Source organism: Tiliqua scincoides, chromosome 11 (assembly GCF_035046505.1).
Source record: "Tiliqua scincoides isolate rTilSci1 chromosome 11, rTilSci1.hap2, whole genome shotgun sequence".
In the NCBI taxonomy this organism is placed as follows: domain Eukaryota; kingdom Metazoa; phylum Chordata; class Lepidosauria; order Squamata; family Scincidae; genus Tiliqua; species Tiliqua scincoides.
The window spans coordinates 8,982,678-9,005,615 of NC_089831.1; the positions used below are offsets into that span (position 1 = coordinate 8,982,678).

Genomic DNA, 22,938 nt, shown 5'->3' on the forward strand with positions numbered 1-22,938 from the left:
CTCAGTGGTTTCCAACTTACTAGGATCATGGCACCCCCTCCCCCCACAGCCTTTCTGGCTCAGCCAGGCACTGTCATCTTGGATCATGAAAAATCTCACATGATTCAGGATGGCGATGCCCAAATTCAATGAAGTTCAAGATGGCAGCACACAAATCTTGCAGAATCCAAGATGGTGGGAGCCAAATCTCACTGGCGCCCTAATCTTGTGACCCTAAGGTGGCACGACAGACAGTTTGGGAGCCAGTGCCTTATGTCATCAGTGGAACCAAAGAAGCCATTTTCAAGTCATTTCTGAGTGACAACAGACAAGTATGGTTGCTCTGAGCGCAGCAAATGAACAGAGTTCCAGCAAATGGAAGCTGAAAGAGACAAGAAAGAGCTATAGAATTCAGGAATCCGTCTCTGGGGAACTGATGTAACCTGTTGTGGTTGTAGGAGTGTCCAGCTGTTGACCTCCTTCCATGCTTAACCTCAAAGGGAGCCAGAATCATCTCTCAGAGAAGCGCATAATACAATGAGAAAGGCCTGAAGTGTATTATAGGGGTGTCCCCTATAATAAAAATAACCACTCCTCGCTTCCTGGAACTGTCATCCCTTTCTCAAACTTGATTTTAACTGTTATGGGAGTTTTCCAGGAGATGCCTGCAATCTCACAGATGACTAGCTCTGAAACTGTCAGATCAAGACCGAGATCCATATTCATTTCTGGAACATATTTTTAGCATAATAAAACAATCTGATGAATGTAAACATCGTTGATTATGATGGGAGTTTAAGTGGGCTGGACTGGAAATATGCACCATTTGGGTAGCTGCCTGGCAAATGGAGTCCTGGTGGTGACCTACAAAGTTTCTAATAACCTCAGCTCATCACACAAGAACCAAACCCTGCTTTTGTTTTCCACCAGGAGCTTTAAAACTGCCTGGGAATATTCCGTAACTGAGCACGCAGGAATGTTCAGTTTCCCTTTGAATCTGAGTTTCATGGGAGCTGGGAGAAACCCAAATGGCTTTTGGCCACCCTAGAGAGTCTAGGATGAACCATTCACAACTGATTAACCAAGGCTGCATTTCTAACCACACTTTCCTGAGAGTAAGCCCCATTGAACAAAATAGGACTCACTTCTGAGTAGACCTGGTTAGGATTGTGCCCCAAGTACCTGTTTCATCATCACACAGTAAGTCCAAACAAAGATTGTTGGTATAATTCAAACACGCCCAGCAGCTCAGGCTTTAATCAATACTGTTTTTCTAGCCTCTTTTTTCTCCAGCAAAAGAGCATCAAGGGTTAATTTCAGGCCATTTGGGGAGGGTCATAGCTGCCCCCTAGAAATTCATCATTGGATCCTGCCCTGATATTATTTTTTGTTTATTTCAAAGAACTGCAGTCTTATGACATCACCAGGTCCTGAGTGTTGACATCACAAAGCTTACTGAATGACATCACCAGGCCTTCCTCCAGACATCTCAGCTTTTTGGAGGCATCCAACTTGGCAAACTCTTGTAACAACTGCTTCAATCACTCAGTAAGTCATCCTAGGCTGATGCCAAATCTGCTTCTTCCTGTTTGCTACGCAGTTCTATGGGCATCTCCAAGTAAGCAGTTCTTCTGTTCTGTTTTTTAAAATACTCAAGAACACAGCCGTGATGTAAAAGAAGAAAGAGTGAGCAAGGGCTGGCCCAAGATCTCCCTGTGTTTCAAGTGGCATGCAAAAGGCTACCTCCCTGACTCAATAAGAACATAAGAACAGCCCCACTGGATCAGGCCATAGGCCCATCTAGTCCAGCTTCCTGTATCTCACAGCGGCCCACCAAATGCCCCAAGGAGCACACCAGATAACAAGAGACCTGCATCCTGGTGCCCTCCCTTGCATCTGGCATTCTAACATAACCCATTTCTAAAATAAGGAGGTTGCGCATACACATCATGGCTTGTACCCCGTAATGGATTTTTCCTCCAGAAACTTGTCCAATTCCCTTTTAAAGGCGTCCAGGCGCCATCACCACATCCTGTGGCAAAGAGTTCCACAGACCAATCACACGCTGAGTAAAGAAATATTTTCTTTTGTCTGTTCTAACTCTCCCAACACTCAATTTTCGTGGATGTCCCCTGGTTCTGGTGTTATGTGAGAGTGTAGAGCATCTCTCTATCCACTCTGTCCATCCCCTGCATAATTTTGTTTGTTTCAATCATGTCCCCCTCAGGCGCCTCTTTTCTAGGCTGAAGAGGCCCAAACACCGTAGCCTTTCCTCATAAGGAAGGTGCCCCAGCGCTGTAATCATCTTAGTCGCTGTGTCCGCATCTGCTCTTCCCACTCTCCAATCTTCTAGTTCAAACCTAAACACACTTACTATGGACTCATGGCCAAATCTTCCCTGTGAGATATAATGGTGGATCTCATGAACTGCAATCATACCCTGTGGGCTGCTGGTGTTAAGAGCCCTGCTAATTGGGTAAGAGGCACTTTTTCAAGTGGGTGCTCCTCTTTTTAGCAGGGGGAGAGTAACTGGCCCACCTCACCCCAGCACTGTCTGTTCTAGTGGCTGTCTGCTGGTATTCATTTGCATCTTTTTAGATTGTGAGCCCTTTTGGGACAGGGAGCCATTGAGTTATTTGATTTTTCTCTGTAAACCGCTTTGTGAACTTTTGTTGAAAAGCAGTATATAAATAATGTTGTTGTTGTTGTTGTGTGGCAAGGTGCTTCACAGACCTATGCCCAGCGCAAGGACCAGGAGGCCACGCCTGGGAGCAGCAACTCACAGAACTTCCACTGTCCCTATAAGTTGGTGTTGGCAGCAGATTGGGGTTAGACTGGGGGCAGACCAGAGCAGGAACTGGGCTGGGACAGGGGTGAGTAGATCTCAGTAGCAGCCACACACACTTGAACCCCTTCTGGGCTTGACTCTGCCCCCAGAGGCTCTTCAGACTTTTGCCAGCAAAAGAAGTGGTGTAGGTCTAAGGAGATCCACTGGGGACTAGGCAATCTATGGAAAGGTAAATAACTTTACTTATCTCTCCCAGGTTGCCTGTTCCTTGGCTGACCCCATTATGTCAGAATGCCAGATGCAAGGGAGGGCACCAGGATGAGGTCTCTTGTTATCTGGTGTGCTCCCTGGGGCATTTGGTGGGCCGCTGTGAGATACAGGAAGCTGGACTAGATGGGCCTATGGCCTGATCCAGTGGGGCTGTTCTTATGTTCTTAACTACAATTCCCAGGAGGCCTTGCAGGTCTCTTGTTATCTGGTGTGGTCCCTGGGGCATTTGGTGGGCCGCTGTGAGATACAGGAAGCTGGACTAGAAGGGCCTAAGGCCTGATCCAGTGGGGCTGTTCTTATGTTCTTAACTACAATTCCCAGAAAGCCTTGCAGGTCTCCTGTTATCTGGTGTGGTCCCTGGGGCATTTGGTGGGCCGCTGTGAGATCCAGGAAGCTGGACTAGATGGGCCTATGGCCTGATCCAGTGGGGCTGTTCTTATGTTCTTATGTTCTTACCCTTAGCATGCCACCACTTGGCCGCCATTGGCATCACTGCATGCTGTGGGCTGACCCTGGAGAGGATTGGGCCATAAGCCCCATTGAACTGAACGGGGTTTTACTTCTGTGTAGTCATGAATAGGAGTATAATGTTAATGTGCTTATTTTCTCTTGTACTCCTGAGTTATGTAAAGCAGCAAAACATCTTCTTAACTACTTCCACACTGTTTAGATTATATAGCAGTTTTAATATGGACATCATGTGATGCCTTAGGGGAAAATAATGGACGGGAAAACATCATATTTCATAAAGGAAGAAGGGCCATTTATCACTCTTCAACTCCTTCACAACTATTGACAGTTTTGCATTGAAGAGCCCAAAAACCCATTTGCGAAGATGTGTGGATTTATTTAGTCTATCAATAAGCAAAGTGGTTGATTTATTTACAGTTAATTTTCTTGGCAGAGCTGTCAAGTTGCCCACACAGTCCTCCTTAAAGAAAATCCTCAGGTGGCAGATGCTCTCAGAATCATCTAGAAACACAAAACTGACACAAAGCAAGGCTGCATAATGCTTTCTTCAACCAGAAACTAGCAGGAAAGTAGCATCTCTAGCAGGGCTCTAGCATGCTTCTATTTCAATTCATGAACATATGACAAAATGGGATCCAGTCATTAGAACTCAAATGCGTGGAGGGCCACCATGTTTCGTGTCTTCGGTCAAAACCCAGAAGTGACCATTTTTGGTCCTTAGAAGGCATTCTGAAGGCTAGGGAAGCCATGGGTGACCTCTCCGGCCCTCAGAATGCCTTGGGTGGGGGAGAAGAAATGGGCATGGGGCAGCACCTGCAGGTGGGGATGGCACACCTCAAGCTGTGGCCTCCAGGCACAACTACTGCTCTGAACGCCTCTGAACGCTTCTGAACGGAACACCTCTGGTGTTCAAGCCCAAGCTCGGAATGCCTCTGGTGGGCTTGGTTGTGACTTGCAGAGCAAACGTTTGTAGCAAGGCTTAGGTGCTACAAAACCACAAAATGCAGAACACCATTAGATAGTGAGGGTCAAAGTCGACATGAAACATGTAATTGTCTCCCCTGGGGGATGGGGGTGCAATCAGAGCCTTGCCCTAGTCCTTGTGGGTCATTGGCTACTTGCTAGAGCATAGCTTCTGGGGGATCTTCTGCAACAGTAGGAGGGAGATTTTTGAAGACAACTGGCTTTTGTTCTCATGGTGGTGCCACACTTGGTGGCTGCCCCCGGGCAAGGAGCATATCTGGGGGATGGAGGTTCTTCCACCAAGGCTTTCCTCCTCCCAATCATCACAGCAAACTAACTCTCTGCAAAGGTTTTGAATCGGGATTCTGCTTCATCCCAAGCATGTTCTCCACCACTGAGCTCTAGTTTGCTGTTGCAAAACCAGTTTCTCAGTTCACGGACACAGATTTTGGTCCCCAGTAAGACCCAGGAACTTACTGGAAGTACCATTAATTAACACCAGTGATCAGGACATGAAAGCATTTGAAACGCATTGTCTGCTCCTGAGCTGTGGCCTAGTAATCCTTGTCTGACAACAAGGTCTGAACCATAGCTTCAGGTTCCATCAGAACATTGACGGTTGTGGTTCAAGGCTAATCTGGAAAGATATCTACTGCTTTGGTCATAGTTTCAAGCTGACAAACCACATTGCTTTGCTCATGCTCTCCACAAAGCCATAAACTGGGGTCAGCTGCAATCCAATCTAAGCTATGTGCTTAAATTAAGAGAAGTCTGCCTATGTTTGAGGTTAGAACACAAATTGGACCTGAATCTCTGAACTTGGGTGGCCATGTCTCTCCCTTGGCCATCTTGGAACTGATGTGAGTGGCTTTTAAGGGCTGGTTCCCAGAATTCCAAGAGTTTCGTGTGATATATTTATGGGTGACCCACCCATGAGCCGTGAAGTGGCTGCTTCAAGTGGAAAGCTAGATGATGTGGTGAGCTGCACGCGGGGGGGGGGGGGGGAGTGTCCCCCACATCCACCTGGCCTGCCTCCCCTGGCCTGCTGCCTGCCTAATCATTCTACCTTGTCCCTTGGATATATTTGGGTGGGGGAACTTCCTCCCAAACATCTTCCTGCTCCACTGACAAAAATCATAGCGGCAGAGCAGGAAGGGAGCCAGTTGGCCCCAAAATCCTATTCCTGATGGTTCTCCTTCCTCCTCCACCACTATACCGGTTGGACAGGGAGGACGATAGGAGCAGTTCCACTTCCAGGATCTTTCCTATCCAGCCAGCTCAGAAAAAATCAGCCAGCTATCAGCCAGCTCAGAAGAGGAGGAGGTGGAGGTGGAGATGGTGTGTGTCTGTGAGTGTGTACACTAAAGAAAGGGGGTACTTCAAGCAACAGTACTCAGGTACTTCAAGCGCCAGCCCAGCTTTGGCCGGCCCTTGATGTATCCCAGCAACACATTCTGGTGCAGAGAGATACAATGGCAACTCACAGTGTTATTTTCTACAACTGCAGCAAAACATTAGCTTTCTCATCACTCTGGATGTTTTCATGGTGGACTTGGTTAGATGATCAGCAGCAGCTAATAGTGGCTGCAGGGACAAACTGCAGTGGGGGAGGAGAATCAATTTTTGGAGAGAAATGGCAGTAAGAAAAAGCACGTTCATTCATTCATTCATTCATTCATATTTTTATACCCCCTTTCCTCCAAGGAGCTCAGGGTGGTGTACGTAGTTCCTCCCCTCTTTTTGTCCTCACATCAACCCTGTGAGGTAGGCAAGGCTGAAAAAGAGTGACTGGCCCAAGGTCAGTTCTCTATCAACATCAGACCCCCTTGAGAGTGCTTGTGGTACCAAAAAACCCCACTGCATTGTGAGAGCTGAGCATTCCGTGTTCAATAGTCTGCAACTCTTTCCCAAATTTAAAGTTCTCAGAAGTTTTCTTGGTTTGAGAGCAGTTAAAGTTTAAAGCAAATTTGGAACATGTTATTGTAGACAGTCCTTAAATGGAGAAAAATCAGCAGAAATGCTTTCATTTAATTGTTGTGGTCCTCCTCTTTCTTCCAGTCTGACTTTGTGGGTTGAACCCCTCATGTGTGGGAGAGAACAGGACCGCGTTGGCTTCCCATGGAGTTTCTCAGGAGACAAACAGCAACTGCTGTTCGCACACAACCCAAGGGAAAAATGTTATTGAACCTTCGATTAATTATCCCTTCCTCCCCTCCCACCATGTGTTATATAGAAAAAATGATCGCGCTCGTTTTAGCACAGAGGAGGTGGAAGAATCATCGCTTAATGAGAGAAGCTTTATAACAATTTTCTCTTCTGCCAAACAAACCAATAACAATGCCCTAATGTGACTTTTCAAGACTGTAGTTCTTTCTGAAACCAAACTGAAAGATATTGGGTGCTAAGTGAGAGGAGACAACAGAAGATGAGATGGAACATTTCTCTAAAGAGCAGTAAAGACGAATATAAATTCCTAGGGAATCAGTACAATCTTATGCATATCTACTTAGAAGTAAGTCTGATTGCATCCCTTCTGACTTACTCCCAAGGAAACGTGCATAGGATTGCAGCCTGTGTTTATTTTATGCATTAAAAAATAAAATAAGAGCCTTGTTGGTTCAGGGCCCATCTAGTCCAGCTTCCTGTTTCTCGCAGTGGCCCATCAGATGCTTCAGGGAGCATTCAAGATACCTGTATCTTTTTGCATCTGCCTTCCATTTGTCATTCAGAGATGACTGGAGGCTGCATATAGTCTCCATGGCTTGTAACCTGCAATGGACTTTTCTTCCATAAATCTGTCCAATCCCCTTTTGAAGGCATCTAGGCCAGGTGCCACATCCTGTGGCAAGGAGTTCCACATATTTATTATCAAATAGGCAAAGAAATATTTTCTTCTGTCTCTTCTAACTCTCCTGCCAATCAATTTTAGTGAATGTCCCCTGGTTCTGGTGTTTGTGCGAGAGGAAAATAATTTCCATCTATCCACACTATCCATCCCATGTATCATTTGATTCATCTCAATCATGTCCCCCATCAGGCACCTTCTCTCTAGACTGAAAAGCCCCAAACAGTGTAGCCTTTCCTCATAAGGGAGGTGACCCAGCCCTCATTTTGGTTCCTCTCTTCCACACCTTTTCCAATTTCACTATATTGTTTTTTTGAGATGTAGCAATCAGAACTGGACACAACACTGTAGATGTGGCCTTACCATCATTCTGTACAGCAGCATGATATTGGTTGTTTTATTCTCAGTCTCTTTTTTAATGATCCCAAGTGCGGGGTGACCAGATGTCATAACCATAAAAGAGGACCAGGCATCCCAAAATGTAGGACACCCCAGAAAAATGTAGGACACGGCAAAACAAAAGCTAAAAACACTCATAGATTGATTTCGTGTGCTTAATTTAAACACTAGATTACTTTTTGTTAAATTAAAAACTATATTACATATCATTTATTGCATACAATTTATTAATTACAAGAAGGCTCTGCGCTGTCTGCTCCCAGGGAAAAGGAGAACATTTAAGTTTTTTTCCAGGACACAAGGTTTAAAAAGAGGACATGTCTTGGAAAAAGATGACACCTGCTCACCCTGTCTGAGTGTGGCATTGGTGTTCTTCACCGCTGCCACACACTGGGTCGACACTTTCATCCAGCTGTCTATCACCACTCCAAGATCTCTCTGGAAGGGAGCGGATCTTGGTACAAAAGTCCTATCCCTCTTTTTCCAACCCACTCTGATCGTTCCCTGCACATGTCCGATCTCGTCTGATCTCGGAAGCTAAGCAGGGTCAGGCCTGGTTAGTACTTGGATGGGAGACCTCCTGGGAATACCAAGTGCTGTAGGCTTATACCATAGTCTTTCGAGACTGAAGGTTGCCAACCATCTCTCTATACTGAACACTATCTCCCAATCTTGTCTGATCTTGGAAGCTAAGCAAGGTCAGGCCTGGTTAGTACTTGGATGGGAGACTGCCTGGGAATACCGGGTGCTGTAGGCTTAGACCATAGTCTTTCGAGACTGAAGGTTGCCAACCATCTCCCTATACTGAACACTATCTCCCGATCTTGTCTGATCTCGGAAGCTAAGCAGGGTCAGGCCTGGTTAGTACTTGGATGGGAGACCGCCTGAGAATACCGGGTGCTGTAGGCTTATACCATAGTCTTTCGAGACTGAAGGTTGCCAACCATCTCCCTATACTGAACACTATCTCCCGATCTCGTCTGATCTCGGAAGCTAAGCAGGGTCAGGCCTGGTTAGTACTTGGATGGGAGACCGCCTGGGAATACCGGGTGCTGTAGGCTTATACCATAGTCTTTCGAGACTGAACGTTGCCAACCACTGATCCTTTCTGCTTTTGAGACTTTCACGAACAAAACAGCCAAGGAAGCAGCTTCATCGGCACCAGTGGGGGGGGGGGGAGGGAAGGGAAGAAAGTGTCTGTTCTATTGGAATGCCAACCTTCCAATCCCGCTCTGATGTAGGGATTTGTTGAGGGTGTAGGGCAGTGATTTTCAACCTTTTTTGTCTCATGGCACACCGACAAGGTGCTAAAATTGTCAAGGCACACCATCAGTTCTTGAACAAATGACAAGGCACACCATGCTGCTGATGGGGGACTCACATCCCCCAATGGCCCTACTAATAAATGACCCTCCCCCAAACTCCCACAGCACACCTGCGGACCATTCAAGGCACACCAGTGTGCCACGGCACAGTGGTTGAAAATGGCCGGTGTAGGGACTCCAGTGTGTACATGGAACTTCTCCCATCTTTGGTTATTATTATTAATTATTAACAGTATTTATATACCGCTTTTCAACTAAAAGTTCACAAAGTGGTTTACAGAGAAAAATCAAATAACTAAATGGTTATGGCAGCGGTTTTCAAACTCTCAGGGAGAGTTTGAGCCACTCTAAGTTTTTGCGGGGTGCGGGGGAGGCAGCAGGGGTGGGGGGAAGGAGTGGCGTGATCCCCAGGATCACGCCACTCAGGGGGGCTGCAAGGGTTTGAGTCCACTTACCTGAGCCTCTTGCAGCCTCCTTGGGGTGCAGGAGCCCTGTGCGACCTTCTGCAGGGATCCCCGCAGCTTCAGAAGTGAAAATGGAGCGATTGCGCTCCACTTCCGCTTTAGCGGAGGCAGGGTGCGATTGCTCCACTTTCGCTTTCAAAGCTGTGGGGCGCCTTGCAGGTCGCGTGGGGCTCTCCTCACTCCCTGGAGGCTGCAGGAGGTTCAGGTAAGTGGACTCAAGCCCCTGCAGCCCCCCTGAGTGGCACAATCCTGAGGAGGTGCCTCCTCCCTGCCTCCAGGTTGTCCCTGCCCCTTAAATGGAAACAGGCCAGGGCCCACAGGCTGGGGCATCGTGACACCCCAGTTTGAAAAGCCCTGGGTTAAGGGCTTCCCCGTTCATTTCTATGGTTCAGAACGTGTATGCTGAATGGGGACACTACATATGTACTCTGAAACACACTCAAGGCACATGATCAGAATGAGTGACTGCAGAAAGCGTAACCCATTGGAATTGTGCACTTTGCTGGTCCTCCGTCTGTCAAAAAAAAAAACAACCCCTCAAACTTTATGTCCCTATATTTATGCATACTTTCAAACTGCAAGAGCTAAGTTCTTTGCAGGGTAATTAGCAGCTACAGTATCTGACTTTTTGAATAGCTTCAGGGCCCGAGGCCATTAGTTATCTGATCTTTCCATCACCCTTTGAAGACCCACCAAAAATCAGGCCCCAACTCACCAGTGGGAGGGGGAGGGTACCAGGATAATAATAATAACAATTAACTTTATTTTTATCCCGCCCTTCTCCCCAAAGGATAAGAACATAAGAAGAGCCCTGCTGGATCAGGCCAAAGGCCCATCTAGTCCAGCTTCCTGTATCTCACAGTGGCCCACCAAATGGCCCAGGGAGCACACAAGACAACAGGCACAATCTGCATCCTGGTGCCCTCCCCTGCATCTGGCAATCAGACGCAACCTGCCTCTAAAACCAAGAGCTTACACATAACTACTATGACCTGTAACCCATAATGAACTTTTCCTCCAGAAATTTGCCTAATCTGCTCTTAAAGGCATCCAGGAAAGATGCCATCACTACTTCCTGTGGCAAAGAGTCCCACAGAGGATACAGGTCTCTTGTTGTCTTGTGTGCTCCCTTGGGCTTTTGGTGGGTCATTGTGAGATACAGGAAGCTGGGCTAGGTGGGCCTATGGCCTGATCCAGCGCAGCTGTTCTTATGTTCAGTGGGTCCTAACCCACAGTTTGGGAATCACTGGACTAGTGATTTCTGGGGGGGGGGGGGTGTTAAGTTTACAGAATTCAGTTGGGGATCTTTTTGCTTCTGGATTCGTACAGGCCTAGCTGCCCGTCTGTCTGTTCTCATTTGCGTCTCATATATTGCCAAGTGCCGTCCAGCAATCTTTGCTGATTTGCAAACTAATTCCAAGCAGATGGTTCTGATTTCCAGTTTCCTGTGTGCCTGCCAGCTTCTCCATAGTTCATGCCATTAACCAAGTCAGACATATTGGGAAGACCAAAAAAAAAAAAAATCCTCTCTTTTTTACTTCTATACAAGGTAATCAAAAGCACTCCAGCTCAGAGTATATCCTTTAATGTCCCTGCAGCTTCAACCAAAGCTTTGCCTCAATGAGGCTGCCATCACCGCTCTCAGTTAGAATAGAAACTTCCCAATGTATACCCACATATAGATCAGTGGAGAAATCAGTGGAATTTCAATATATGCATCACCTTTTCTGTGTCGCCTTTGGTACAATGTTTACCCTACTGCAAAAAAGCCTGAGTACGTACAAATGATATACCAGGGCTGGCTTTGAGACTACTGGGCGTGATGCGACTCAGTTTGTTGTGGGATCCCCCCCTTACTTACCCAGTGATAGGCACATCCATTGGCTGATGATGCCTGCCACAAAACATGGTATCACTCAGAAGTAGGTGGTGATGATGTGATGAGTCTCCACCAACTGCATCTGGGAGACCCGTTTTGGGCCAAAAGGGCAGGCGGGCCAACAAGCGGAGAAGCTCCGCTCACCACTATAGCCTCCTGGTGAGCCAGGTACCAGCTGTGACAGCAGATGATCCATTCACGACCCAGCACAGGGCCCCTTCATGCGACAGGCCTGATTCTGTCAAGTAGGCAAAATTGACACAAGACCTTTGTTGGCATCCTTCAGACTCGGAAGACTATGGTATTGCACTCTGAATGGTGGTTCTGGAACAGTGTCCTCTCCAGTGCACAAAGCCTGAGTAAAGTAGATATGGAGGATAGACTGTTTCCCATGCAGCAAATCCCCCCTCTCCACGTCGCTGAAATGGTCCAATGGAAAGGCAGAAGCCAATACGGTTGGTTCCAGCGGCGTCGCAGGAGTTGCCAGAAAGTGACTGTGTTCAGCCATGAACTGCCTCAGGGACTCCGGCTCCGGATTTTGCCTAGAGGTTGACTCCTGAAGCCTTTTCCATAACTGGATGTAGCCACAAGGCAGTGGAGGTTTGGGATCAGAGTTTTCCTTCTCTCAGATGAGCTGCCTTCCCAGGCTGACGAGTCCCATCTACCCAGTGGCTGTTTAGTCGCCTCTTACGACAAGTACAGCCAAACCGAGGGCCTATTCTTATCCCCAGCCCACAGGGGAAGACACAAGACCGGTCCTGTGAAAATAGGTATTCTTCCCTTGCCACAACTCCTCTACCCTTCCTCTGTTGTCTCCTATGCTTCTAGACTGTGACCCCCTTAGGGCAGGGAGCTGCTTTCTCTTCTGTTGGTTGATGGCGGTCATAACGGTAGCAATATCCAGATATACCTACAGGTCCTGCTCCCTAGCTGGAGGGAAGTTCATTATCTGTTCTAAAATTATGGATGAGAAAGGAAGGGAGGTCCTTAATGAAACCCACATGCCCTACCCTGCTTCCCCCAGTTTTAGACAAATCATGCCTCTCCAAACCTTCTAAAAAAAAAAAAAAGCTGAAGGGACATAAGGTACGGGCTAAACCCCCAATTCAATCTGCACAGCTTGCTAAGTGGGAGTTAGGGAGGGCAGGCTTTTCACCCACCCCTCCCCCAAGTAAAAATAGTCCTGAAAACTTTGGGTTTTCTTGGAATACTTGTTTATTTACAAATGTACACATTCAGCATGGAGGGACAGGCAAGTATCCAGAGAAATAATGCTGGACTGCAAACACAAAAATCATTGTCCCTGGTCAGCTGCAAAATAAAACCTTCTATCTCCTTGGCTGGCTTCATTCCAAAATGCCAAAATTGTTTTCTGCAGTCTCTATGGCAAAGTGGAGGGGAGAGGGGTTTCAACAGCTAGTAGCCACCAGCCATCAAAAGCTTTTAATGCCCACTAAAGAAACAGCCTGAGGGTTTAGGTCATGATTGAGACATACAAAATTATGCAGGGGATAGATAGAGGGTGTTCTTTTCCCTCTCACACAACACCAGAATCAGGGGACATCCGCTAAAACTTGAGTGTTGGGAGAGTTAGAACAGACAAAAGAATTTCTTTACCCAGCATGTGATTAGTCTGTGGAACTCCCTGCCACAGGATATGCTAAAGACATCTGGCCTAGATGCCCTTAAAAGGGAATTGGACAGATTTCTGGAGGATAAGTCCATCACAGGTTACAAGCCATGATGGGTATGTGCAACTGACTGGTTTAAGAAGTGGACTGTCTCTGAATGCCAGCTGCATGGGAGTGGTGCCAGGATGCAGGTCTCTCCGTGTCTTGTGTTCTCCTTGAGGCATCTGGTGGACCCACCATGAGATACAGGAAGCTGGACTAGATGAGCCCTGATTGAGCAGGACTCTTCTTAACAGAGAGAGATCTTGACAATTCTGCCTGCACTGTCACTTTAATTCACAACCCCCCCCCCCAATTTCCCCATCACAGGCTCAGACTGGTGTTTGGTTCTGTCAGGGAGGGCTTTTTCAGTGACACCTGTCTGCAACTTTTCATGCACAATCCATAGTGTTAGAGCAGGGGTCTCCAAACTTTTTGGCCAGAGGGCCGCATCAAATGTCTGGCATGGTGTTGAGGGCTGGAAAAAAAATTAAATAAAAAATTAGAGATGGAACTTAGATGAGTGAATAAATGAATGAATGGGCTCATTCATTCAACGTCTCTGGACCTCAGAATACCTTCCAGACACAATCAGAGCACAATTCTGGTCATGTTTAGTTGAGTGGGCCAGAGGCTTTCAGTGGACAAGAGGTTGGCCGTGGGCCGGATAGAGGCTTGCCGCAGGCCACATCTGGCCCCCAGGCCAGGGTTTGGAGACCCCTGTGTTAGAGAAATGCATATGGCAGCTTGTTTTCAGGTGCTTATTGGAGACCTTTGTCAGCAATTCTAGAGTATTCTCACTCAATCATAAGTCCTATTTTAACTCAGTGGGGCTTATTTCTGAGTTGATGCGGCTAGTAGACATGGATAGGATTGCACTGTTACTGTGCTGCAGTTGAAAGCACCTTAGATTTCCATGTGGGAGAGACATTGCTAAGTTGCATTGCAAAAAATAAAAAATAAAAAAAACTCCCTTGCCTCTTAGAAACATGAAGGAAAACGCAGCCACACTTTGTTTCATCCCACTATTCTCTGATCCTGTCAACCACCAAACCCTCCCACCTGTAGGATCAAGAAAAAAAAATAAATTCCTTCCAGCTACTGGAGCCCAGGATGGAAAATAATCTGAAGACTAAGCCGGAGATGTTGCTCTTTATGTCCATGGAATTCTGAAAGCAATTTGAGGCTTCTCCAGGTTCTACCTGGTGACCCTCTGTTGGATATCAAAGCTCCAATCTTCTCTGAGCCAGGGTGTTCATTGGGAAGTCATCGGCCAGTTCCTTGGACTTTCACTTATAGCCCAACCCTATTCTTCTGTTCCGTTGCTGGAATGTGGGTTCTGGCCCAATCTCTTCTGATCTCGGAAGCTAAGCAGGGTCAGGCCAGGTTAGTACTTGGATGGGAGACCGCCTGGGAATACCGGGTGCTGTAGGCTTAGACCATAGTCTTTCGAAACTGAAGGTTGCCAGCCATCTCTCTGTACTGAACACTATCTCCGATCTCGTCTGATCTCGGAAGCTAAGCAGGGTCAGGCCAGGTTAGTACTTAGATGGGAGACCGCCTGGGAATACCGGGTGCTGTAGGCTTAGACCATGGTCTTTCGAAACTGAAGGTTGCCAACCAATCTGTTACCTGGCAGTTGCAAATGTGACCTGCCAGACAGCGTGACCCGGCTGCTACTGGAAGTGGCAAGTGGCCGAATCCATGCAGAAATGGATTGGGCATAATTGCTGCTACACATAAGACTGCATAGGGGGTGAGAGGGGGGTGAGAGCGAGGGGGGAGGGGATGGGCAGGGGATGGGTGGAAAGGGGCAGCAGTGGGGTGGGGAGGACGGTGGATCAGATCCGGAAAAGGGGCAGGTTTGCTAGCAGCAGTACCCACTGAATCCTAATCCCCTCCCTAGGCTCGATCTGCCTTCATGGATCTATGCAGACTTGTGCCAGGGATATCACTCATGCATAAGAACATAAGAACAGCCCCACTGGAACAGGCCATAGGCCCATCTAGTCCAGCTTCCTGTATCTCACAGCGGCCCACCAAATGCCCCAGGGAGCACACCAGATAACAAGAGACCTGCAAGGCCTCCTGGGAATTGTAGTTAAGAACATAAGAACAGCCCCACTGGATCAGGCCATAGGCCCATCTAGTCCAGCTTCCTGTATCTCACAGCGGCCCACCAAATGCCCCAGGGAGCACACCAGATAACAAGAGACCTGCAAGGCCTCCTGGGAATTGTAGTTAAGAACATAAGAACAGCCCCACTGGATCAGGCCATAGGCCCATCTAGTCCAGCTTCCTGGATCTCACAGCGTCCCACCAAATGCCCCAGGGAGCACACCAGATAACAAGAGACCTGCAAGGCCTCCTGGGAATTGTAGTTAAGAACATAAGAACAGCCCCACTGGATCAGGCCATAGGCCCATCTAGTCCAGCTTCCTGTATCTCACAGCAGCCCACCAAATGCCCCAGGGAGCCCACCAGATAACAAGAGACCTGCAAGGCTTCCTGGGAATTGTAGTTAAGAACATAAGAACAGCCCCACTGGATCAGGCCATAGGCCCATCTAGTCCAGCTTCCTGTATCTCACAGCGGCCCACCAAATGCCCCAGGGAGCACACCAGATAACAAGAGACCTGCAAGGCTTCCTGGGAATTGTAGTTAAGAACATAAGAACAGCCCCACTGGATCAGGCCATAGGCCCATCTAGTCCAGCTTCCTGTATCTCACAGCGGCCCACCAAATGCCCCAAGGAGCACACCAGATAACAAGAGACCTGCATCCTTGTGCCCTCCCTTGCATCTGGCATTCTGACATAGCCCATTTCTAAAATCAGGAGGTTGCGCATACACATCATGACTTGTACCCCGTAATGGATTTTTCCTGCACAAACTTGTCCAATCCCCTTTTAAAGGCGTCCAGGCCAGACGCCATCACCACATCCTGTGGCAAGGAGTTCCACAGACCAACCACACACTGAGTAAAGAAGTATTTTCTTTTGACTGTCCTAAACCTCCCAACACTCAATTTGAGTGGATGTCCCCTGGTTCTGGTGTTATGTGAGAGTGTAAAGAGCATCTCTCTATCCACTCTGCAGGTCTCATTGACTCATGAATGCAGTAGGGGTGTCCCCTGAGGAGGACTCCGTAGGCCAAAACTCCTTCATGGGATTCAGCAGGTACCATGTTGACATCACTGCACTGCCAAGAGAGGAGTTATGTAGGATTGGCTGCCCGTTTTAGCCAGACCTGGGTCATCCATGAGCAACAGAATCCAATGCTTCCCAGTACCCAGGGGTGCAGCGGCGCTGAAATAGCAACTACTGTATACAGTGGGGCCAAGGAAGCAGCTGCAGTTCTCCTTGTATAAGGGAATAGCTTTTCATTGGGTGCAGAATTGAGGAGACCTGTGTCAGTTTTCCTGCTCTGGGAAGGGGGTTGGGATATAGTGGCAGAACCTTCTGCCCGCCCCTCCCCAATCTGCTGACTGAGGGCCTAATCCTATCCAACTTTCCAGGCCCAATGCAGCCATGCCAATGGGGCACATGCTGCATTCTGTGGAAGAGCAGTCACAGAGTCCTCGTCAAGGTAAGGGAATGTTTGTTTCCCTACCTTGAGGCTGCATCGTGGCTGCATCAGTGCTGGAAAGCTGGTTAGGATTGGGCCCTGGGGCAACCACCTCTGCCAGCCTTATGGATGGGCCAGCCTTGTAGGTGCATGATATGAAACCCTCACTACATAGGTGCATGTCTATAATCCTATGTGGACTCTTCACTCACAACAGGAGAGGAAACTGAGCGCTTTCCACATGTGCTGCCTCCGACGCATTCTCGGCATCACCTGGCAGGACAAAGTTCCAAACAACACAGTCCTGGAATGTGCTGGAATCCCTAGCATGTACGCACTGCTGAAACAGAGACACCTGCGTTGGCTTGGTCATGTCGTGAGAATGGATGATGGCCAGATCCCAAAGGATCTCCTCTATGGAGAACTCGTGCAAGGAAAGCGCCCTACAGGTAATCCACAGCTGCGATACAAGGACATCTGCAAGAGGGATCTGAAGGCCTTAGGAGTGGACCTCAACAAGTGGGAAACCCTGGCCTCTGAGCGGCCCGCTTGGAGGCAGGCTGTGCAGCATGGCCTTTCCCAGTTTGAAGAGAAACTTGGCCAACAGACTGAGGCAAAGAGGCAAAGAAGGAAGGCCCATAGCCAGGGAGACAGACCAGGGACAGACTGCACTTGCTCCCAGTGTGGAAGGGATTGTCACTCCCGAATCGGCCTTTTCAGCCACACTAGACGCTGTTCCAGAACCACCTTTCAGAGCGCGATACCAGAGTCTTTCGGGACTGAAGGTTGCCAACAAAGGATAATCCTATCTATGTCCATACGTATACATACATCTAGGAGTAGAGAAAAAAACATGAAAACATCTGAATCCATTTCAAGCAGAAATGCAGCAATCCTGGTTCTACGGCCAATGGAAAAGTATGCAACATAACCATAGTGACAATCCAGAATTGATGATGATAACTTCTTAGCAAGCATAGAATTATAGAGTTGGAAGGGACCCACAAGGTCATCTAGCCCAACCTCCTGCCCAAAGCAGGAAATCCCCCTAGACTCTAGAGCAGGGTCTCCAAACCCTGGTATGGGGGCCAGATGCGGCCCACGGCAAGCCTCTAACCGACCCGCAGCCAGCCTCTTGTCCCCTGAAAGCTTCTGGCCCACTTGGCCGAACATGACCTGAACTATGCTCTGGTTGCATCTGGAGGGTGTTCTAAGGGCCAGAGAGGTTGAATGAATGAGCCCATTCATTCATTTATTCATTTGGAGACCCCTGCTCTAGAGCATCTTTAGCAGGTACCTGTTGGGTTTCTGCTTGAAGGTCTCCAGTGATCCACCATCTCCCTCGGCAATCTGTTCCACTACCGAACCGACCTTGCTGTCAAGAATTTTTTTTCCTGGTATCCAACTAGAATCTCCTCTCGTGCAGTTTGTACCCACTGGGTATAGTTCTAATGCCAAACTACTTGTGCTACGTTGCAATAAAAGACCACTGTTTCGATTGAGACCTACGGAAGAGGTGCTGAGTTTTAACATAAACTCTAATTCAGCGCATTCTTGTCAATCTCCTTTTGAAGGCTTTGTTCTGTGGCAGAATTGTCACCTTAAAATCTTGTTCTGAAACCAGGCTTGTCATATTTCCTCTTGCAATTCACCCGGCTCTTTCCAATTCTGAAAAGGGGGAGGGGGAGTGAAGATATATATTTTGTAGACTGCAAGATGCGGAGGTCCCGCTGTAGTGACTTCTGCCATCACAACATGTCAAAACGTTCCACCAGGAGAATGGAAATTGCTCTGGCAAGTACTGAGATGCTACATCCTATTTAAAATAAGTTTTTTTTTTTTTTTTAAAAAGGTATTTTAAGTAAATGGAGTGAAATAGTGAGATGAATGTGTGTGCATACTACATGGGGCAGTGGCATCACATGGGTTTGTATCACTGTCCCGTCCAAATATCTCAACTCCCTTCTAATGCCCGCTTTTTGGCTAATTAACACCCTCTTTATCTCTAGAACAACCGCTGTGGTGTGCAAAGGAATGAACACGGAACTCCTTATCTATAGCAACTACCCAAATTTATGGCTATGAACACAGACACTCTCTGCAATTCCTCTCGTCCAGAGGCTTTCCCTCCCCAAAACTCCACTTAGCTCAGTGGGTAAAGGTCTGCAGCCTCCAATTCAAGTCCAATCCGGTCTTGAAAGCACAGTCCAGTCTTCCCAGTCTTCTGTGTCCTCCAGCAGAGTCCTGGCAGTCCCCTTCTCCTGTAGGTCTGGGTCAGGTAGCCCTCTTGGTCTGGTTGCCTCCGGGTCAGGTAGCGTCTCCCTCTGGGTCAGGGTCCCGCTTTCCCGGCTGGGACAGCATCCTGCTCCTTTGGTCCTTCTGAAGCTGCCTTTTATCCTTTGTGTCCCATTAAGTGCAAATGCAGCTCAGCTATGAGCTACCTCCTTAGCTCATTCAAAGCCCCATCAAGGTCAAATGAAGCTCAGGTGTCCTTGGCCTTGATTGATTACAGCTGTGGAGCCAGCCCTGCCCTTCCCAGAGCTATCAAACAGCTGTCAAAACATGGGATCACTGTCAATACCACATCATCCACCTGATGATCTTCTGATCTTCTATTACAATCACCCACTGCAGGAGGATAGAGAATTACCCCTATGATGGACCTCCTTCCATGCAATAGGCAGGTTAGTGCCCCTGGCAGTGGGTGTTACTCTGCAGATGCCTGATCTTGTCTGATCTCATAAGCTAAGCAGGGTCAGGCCTGGTTAACACTTGGATGGGAGACCTCTTGGGAATACCAGGTGCTGCAGGCTTCTACCATAGTCTTTCAAGACTGAAGGTTACCAACCAACCAGTGAGTGTGGTGATGCACCATTGCCCCGCCACACTGGTTTTTTTTTTGGCTATAACTGGTGATAGACTAGAGATATTTCCACATGGTTTGTTTCAATGCATTCCTCATGAAATTCCACATCAAATGATATATAACATAGTGGCATTGTTTGAAAATATCAAGGTTTTAAAATTTTTGGTAAGTAATGGTGTCACCCCGTGTGTGTCACCTGGTGTGGCCCGTACCCTCTGCAACCCCCCCCAAGCAATGCCTCTACATAGGGACCTCCATCTCCTGCAATCCTGAACAATATGTTTCTTCACGTGTTTCTCTGTGGGGTAATTTGCCTGGCAAAGGAATGGTTGCAAATAACGGCATAAACTAGCTTGAAGTCAAGTTAAATTATGGGACTTTAGGTAACTGTGCAGGTTTTGAATAATGTATGCAAAGCAGAGCAATTCCTTTTCTTTGTGTGGAAGGAACCAGAACCGGGGACATCCACGAAAATTGAGTGTTGGGAGAGTTAGAACAGACAAAAGAAAATATTTCTTTACTCAGCATGTGGTTGGTCTGTGGAACTCTTTGCCACAGGATGCGGTGATGGCGACTGGCCTTTAAAAGGGGATTGGACAAATTTCTGGAGGAAAAATCCATTATGGGTTACAAGCCATGATGTGCATGTGCAACCTCCTGATTTTAGAAATGGGCTATGTCAGAATGCAAGGGAGGGCACCAGGATGAGGTCTCCCTGGGGCATTTGGTGGGCCGCTGTGAGATACAGGAAGCTGGACTAGATGGGTCTATGGCCTGATCCAATGGGGCTGTTCTTATGTTCTTATGTAAGGAAAAGCTCTCCTTTTGTCACTCCTGAAATCTGCAAGGACACTTTAGATATGCATTTGAGAATATGTAAATTGATTTCTAGACAGAGAGGCTGAACATTCTTTTGTGTGTGTGTGTGTGTGTGTGTGTGTGTGTGTGTGTGTGAGTGAGTGAGACACACACACACACACACACACACACACACACACACAATACATTCAGCAAAACACTCTGAACTCCATGATGAGCCTATGACAGGGTAGATGTTTTGCTCTTGTACTCTGCATGATTTAGGGCCCAATCCTATCCAACTTTCCAGCTCTGGTGTAGCTACAATGCAGCTCCGTAGTATGGGAAAACATGTTCCCATACCTTGAGAAGCCCCCAGTGACTGCCCTTCCACCACAGGATGCAGCGCACACCCCACTGACACATCAGCACCAGCACTGGAAAATTGGATGGGATTGGGCCCTTAGGCTGCGATCCTAACCACACTTTCCTGAGAGTAAGCCCCATTGAGTAAACTAGAACTCACTTCTGAGTAGAACTGGTTAGGATTGTGCCCTTAGCAACATACATCACACTCCCCCGTACCTGTCCAGGTATGCTACAACAGCTGAAAAGAGTTTCCAAGGACAAGCTGCTCCAGGAACTCTTTCCCATTAACTCTGACATTTGCTCACATGTCTGGCAAAAGGAGAATTGGCTCTTCCTTTATTAATGCACCTGGAATCCATCCACCCTCATTGCAGATATTCAGCAGCCTAAGCCAGTGTTTCTCAATATTTGTCCTCTGCCGTACCACTTCACATTGTCGGCCTATTCGAAGTACCACCAGACGTCGCTGGCGATGGCATCATTGCTAGTCACCCCAGCAGTGTCTTTTCTAGTGGCTGTCTGCTGGTGTTCTTTTTGCATCTTTTTAGATTGTGAGCCCTTTTGGGACAGGGAGCCATTGAGTTATTTGATTTTTCTCTGTAAACCGCTTTGTGAACTTTGTGTTGAAAAGCGGTATATAAATACTGCTAATTAATTAATAATAGTTCCTTCAGGGTTGGAAGACCAGAAGCAACAAAGCAAACACCAGTAAGAGGCTCAGGGTGGACGGGAGAGCTTTTTTGAGCATGGAAAAGCATGCTTTGGAGCCTTTGTTGTGTCATGTTCCTGGTCTCACTGCCAGGTGGTAGGGTTTCCAGGGGTCCCAGAAGCACCACCAGACACCACCTCAAGTATCGCTTGTAGTACGTGCACCACTGGTTGAGAAAAAAATGGCCTAAGCAATTCAGCCATAGCGCAGGGTAAGAACTAGCAATTTAGGTTGCAATCCTATCCACACTTTTCTGTGAGCAAGCCCCATTGACTATAATGAGACTGACTTCTGAGTAGACACGAATAGGATTGGGCTCTTCATTCATTCATTCATTCATTCATTTATTTATTTATTTATTTATATCTTGCCATCTCTCTTGCTGCACAGGCACCCAAAGGTGGCTTCCAGAATAGAGAACAAAACAGGAATGAAATTAAACACACACAAGTATTAAGGCAGTATTACAATTGGGGGGGGGGGCATTAAAAACTGAGAGCTATCTTACAGTTCAATCTGATGTATGTCTACTCAGTAGTAAGTCCCATTGCTTTCTATAGAGTCATGCCAATGCTATGGTGGGAAGGGGTGGATGACCAGAAGGCCAATGAGAGGCAAATACTTACGCCTGGCTAGGCTGCCTGATCGCTATGGGTCTCCTCGAAGCCATGTCAGCTGTGTAGCTGGAGTTAATTGGAGGATAGGAAGGGAGCAGTTCAGGCTGGAAAATTGGGGATAGGATAAAATCACTGCTGTTGGGGTCTAGCCCCTCCAGTGCATGGTTCTGGACAGCTCCCCAGGACATCAGAGATTAAATGCTATTAAGATATTGATAGATGTTTTGCATTCCATACGTCTCTGTAAAAACGTGTATTTAAACACATACCATGCCGAGTTAAGCAAGTCCTCGCTTGAAGTTGCCAATAGATTTTTGAAAACTGCAACTTTAAGTGAAACGACTTATAACAAAACCAATTTGACTGTCGGCTAATTGATATTCATAAACAAGCATATTTCTGGTCACAAAAGCGTCACCCAAATTCTAAATCAGCTATTTTCAATTCTTTTCATCTCATGGCGCACTGACAAGCCACCAAAATTATCAAGGCACACCATCAGGTTTTTGACAATTGGCAAGGCACACTGTGCTGCCAGTGGGGGGCTCACATCTCCCACTGGCCCTACTAATAAATGACCTTCCCCCAAATTCCTGTGGCACACCTGCGGACCACTGTGCCACGCTACAGTGGTTGAAAATGGCTGTTCTAAATAAAAACCCAAAGCACTTTGAATATTAAGCACTGAAATAAATGTGAGCGGGCTGGAGTAAACCCGCAAAGACATGGAGAGAATGTCAAACAAGGACATGCTTAAAAAAATGTTGGGGGGGGAGGAATCCCTTGGAATTTTTTTCGCCAAAGATAGATGGAAAAAAAGAATACCATGTGAAAGTTGAACTTGGTCAGAATGAAAACCGATAGAACTCCATCCATCCCTCTAGTACAGGGGTGTCCAAAGTTTTTGGCAGGAGGGCCACAACATCTCTCTGACACTGTGTCGGGGGCTGGGGGAAAAAA

General features: G+C 47.4%; 4 pseudogenes; all 4 read left to right on the top strand.

Moving 5' to 3' along the window:
• Window positions 1-8,201: 8,201 nt before the first annotated feature.
• LOC136662765 (5S ribosomal RNA) lies at window positions 8,202-8,320 on the top strand (annotated as a pseudogene).
• Window positions 8,321-8,501: 181 nt separating this feature from the next.
• LOC136662848 (5S ribosomal RNA) lies at window positions 8,502-8,624 on the top strand (annotated as a pseudogene).
• Window positions 8,625-8,653: 29 nt separating this feature from the next.
• LOC136662596 (5S ribosomal RNA) lies at window positions 8,654-8,776 on the top strand (annotated as a pseudogene).
• A 5,741-nt stretch (window positions 8,777-14,517) lies between these two features.
• LOC136662809 (5S ribosomal RNA) lies at window positions 14,518-14,639 on the top strand (annotated as a pseudogene).
• Window positions 14,640-22,938: the final 8,299 nt, after the last annotated feature.